The 3,487-nt window shown below is 38.5% G+C and overlaps 1 pseudogene; it reads left to right on the top strand.

The window, feature by feature from the left end:
* Positions 1-827: 827 nt before the first annotated feature.
* LOC126011459 (heterogeneous nuclear ribonucleoprotein A1-like) lies at positions 828-2,214 on the top strand (annotated as a pseudogene).
* The last annotated feature ends 1,273 nt before the right edge of the window (positions 2,215-3,487 follow it).

Genomic DNA, 3,487 nt, shown 5'->3' with positions numbered 1-3,487 from the left:
TCAATATCACCAGAGGCCATGGCCCTGGATTAAGAGATTCCTTTCCAATAAACTTCAAAAACAGTTTTCAATCCTGTCAGATTCTTTTAGAATTTGTTTCTGTATAACTGTTTTTCATGCTTAATGGAAAAATCAAATGTTTCATAAATGATCAACTCATGATTTAAACAGGAATGCTGTATCTTTATCTGAAACACTATGTAGTTATAAAAATAAGGTTGTTTTCTCCAAACTACTCTACTAATAAATTGGTATTCAACTTAAGGTACATATTTTTTTATTGAAGATATATTTTAAAAGTCTAAAAATCTTTAAAGCTCAGCAGGTTGGGTGTTTGACTTGCATATGGTGACATGGGTTTGATCCCCGACATCGCATATGGTGCCTGGGCATGCCAAGAGTGATTTCTGAGTACAGAGCCAGGAGTAACCCCTGAGTGCTGTTAGATATGGCCCAAAAACAAACAAAATAATATGTAACTTATTTCACCTCAACATGAAGAAACTTTTTAAATTAAAGGTTAACATGAAGAGTTGAAAAGTAAACATCATATCTTCAATTATACATTAAAACAAAGGAGAATGAATGTTGTGTGATTGTTGTAATAATGTTTTTGCCTGTCATCCCACCTGGATCTTCCAGGTGGGGTGGTTAAGGAAATAAATAAATAGCTTGTTGGGGAGGCATAGGGAGCTCTTTTGCCAGAACTGACGGCTTGTTCAGTTTGCTTTTTGGAGCTGGCTGCAACTGACAAAAGACTTTCTTTGCCTCCCCAACAACCTATAGAGACGTTGAGGAGGTGACTCCTTTCTCCTCACGGACGCCGCCGAGTCAGCATCGTTGAGGTTTCGTGGATTTTCTTTTTTTTTTTTTTTTAATCTCCAGCCATCATGGTGAAGTCGGAGTCGTCCCCTAAAGAGCCCGAACAGCTACGGAAGCTCTTCATCGGAGGCTTGAGCTTTGAAACGACGATGAAAGTCTGAGAAGCCATTTTGAGTAATGGGGCACCCTGACAGACTGTGTGGTAATGAGAGATCCCAACACCAAGCGATCTCGAGGATTTGGGTTTGTCACGTATGCCACAGTGGAGGAAGTGGATGCCGCCATGAATGCAAGGCCCCACAAAGTGGATGGGAGAGTTGTGGAACCAAAGAGGGCTGTCTCCAGAGAAGATTCTCAAAGACCTGGTGCTCACTTAACTGTGAAAAAGATTTTTGTGGGTGGCATTAAGGAAGACACGGAAGAGCATCACCTAAGAGATTATTTTGAACAGTATGGGAAAATTGAGGTGATTGAAATCATGACTGACCGGGGTAGTGGCAAGAAGAGAGGCTTTGCTTTTGTGACATTTGATGACCATGATTCCGTGGACAAGATTGTCATTCAGAAATACCATACTGTGAATGGCCACAATTGTGAAGTAAGAAAAGCCCTGTCTAAGCAAGAGATGGCCAGTGCTTCATCCAGCCAACGAGGTCGAAGTGGCTCTGGAAATTTTGGTGGTCGTGGAGGAGGTTTTGGTGGGAATGACAACTTTGGCCGTGGAGGAAACTTCAGTGGGCGAGGTGGCTTTGGTGGCAGCCGAGGTGGTGGTGGATATGGTGGCAGTGGGGATGGCTATAATGGATTTGGCAATGATGGAAGCAATTTTGGAGGTGGTGGAAGTTACAATGATTTTGGCAACTACAATAATCAGTCCTCAAATTTTGGACCCATGAAGGGGGGAAACTTTGGAGGTCGAAGCTCAGGCCCCTATGGTGGTGGAGGCCAATACTTTGCCAAACCACGAAACCAAGGTGGCTATGGCGGTTCCAGCAGTAGCAGTAGCTATGGCAGTGGCAGAAGGTTTTAATTGCCAGGAAACAAAGCTTAGCAGGAGAGGAGAGCCAGAGAAGTGACAGGGAAGCTACAGGTTACAACAGATTTGTGAACTCAGCCAAGCACAGTGGTGGCAGGGCCTAGCTGCTACAAAGAAGACATGTTTTAGACAATATTCATGTGTATGGGCAAAAAAACTCGAGGACTGTATTTGTGGCTAATTGTATAACAGATTATTTTAGTTTCTGTTCTGTGGAAAGTGTAAAGCATTCCAACAAAGGGTTTCAATGTAGATTTTTTTTTTGCACCCATGCTGTTGATTGCTAAATGTAATAGTCTGATCATGACGCTGAATAAATGTCTTTTAAAAAAAATAAAAAACAAAAAACAAAAAAACGACTCTTAGCGGTGGATCACTCGGCTCGTGCGTCGATGAAGAACGCAGCTAGCTGCGAGAATTAATGTGAATTGCAGGACACATTAAGAAAAAAAAAACACTAAAAGGAATTTTTCAAAGAAAACATATTTATGGAAAATACCTCCCGTATTGATAATTCATTTGAAACGTTTTGCTTTTGATGGAAAACAGATTAAAAAATTATACACTTATGTGGATTTCCCTTTGGAAGACCTCAATTTAGCAGAATTCACTCAAGGAGATAATAACAAGATTGAAAAATATAATTTATCATCAGTATCAAATCATTTTGGTCAAGTTCATTATGGACATTGTACTTCATATTGTAAAATTGCCACAGAACAATATTGGATCAATTTTGATGATAAGAAGATCAAGAAAATCCCTATTGTATCGGTAAAATCTACAGCAGCATATATCTTGTTTTATATTTCTCAGAGATCTACTATGAATACTTAATGATCATTTCCTTTATTTGTCGATTATCATTGATGTTTTACTGGTCATTTTTTAGATATGATTCCTTAATAGAAATGAATACGATGAATCCCCATTGTGGTTGTTTGTATGATGTATTTATGCCTTAAATTCAGTATTGTTTTAGGTCACTATTAGAAGATTTTGCAATATATTGATGTTACTTAAGACCTATATGAAAGAAAGATTCTTAATCATGTTAATGTTGCTTTATGATTGTGTATCGATATATATTCATTTGGCAACTTTTGACTTTTCATTGTAACATCAGTGTTTTATTGCTCTAAACATAGATTTTGAGATGGAGGTATAATCATAGTTTTGATATAACCATAATTTTGGGTAGACTCTGTTCACAGTGCTCATTATTGATGACTGATTATAATATATTTATTGTTTCATATTTGCATTATGGAATTTTATGGTTATGTTGTATATGAAATTCTTGATCGTCTAGATTTACTTGACTTTGATTTAAAAAGTTTTTTTTCGTTACTATAATTTTTTGTTATTGTGAAATATTCATTTAAACAGTTTTTTCATTATTGTATTTTCTTTTTTTTTTTTTTTTTTTTTTTGGTTTTTGGGCCACACCCGGTGATGCTCAGGGGTTACTCCTGGCTATGCACTCAGAAGTCGCTCCTGGCTTGGGGGACCATATGGGACACCGGGGGATCGAACCGCGGTCCATCCAAGACTAGCGCAGGCAAGGCAGGCACCTTACCTCTAGCGCCACCGCCTGGCCCCCTCATTATTGTATTTTCAAAGTGTTTT

Source organism: Suncus etruscus, chromosome 6 (genome assembly GCF_024139225.1).
Source record: "Suncus etruscus isolate mSunEtr1 chromosome 6, mSunEtr1.pri.cur, whole genome shotgun sequence".
NCBI classification, from domain to species: domain Eukaryota; kingdom Metazoa; phylum Chordata; class Mammalia; order Eulipotyphla; family Soricidae; genus Suncus; species Suncus etruscus.
The sequence above is the reverse complement of the archived record's forward strand: the minus strand, read 5'-3'. Positions and strand labels throughout refer to the sequence as shown.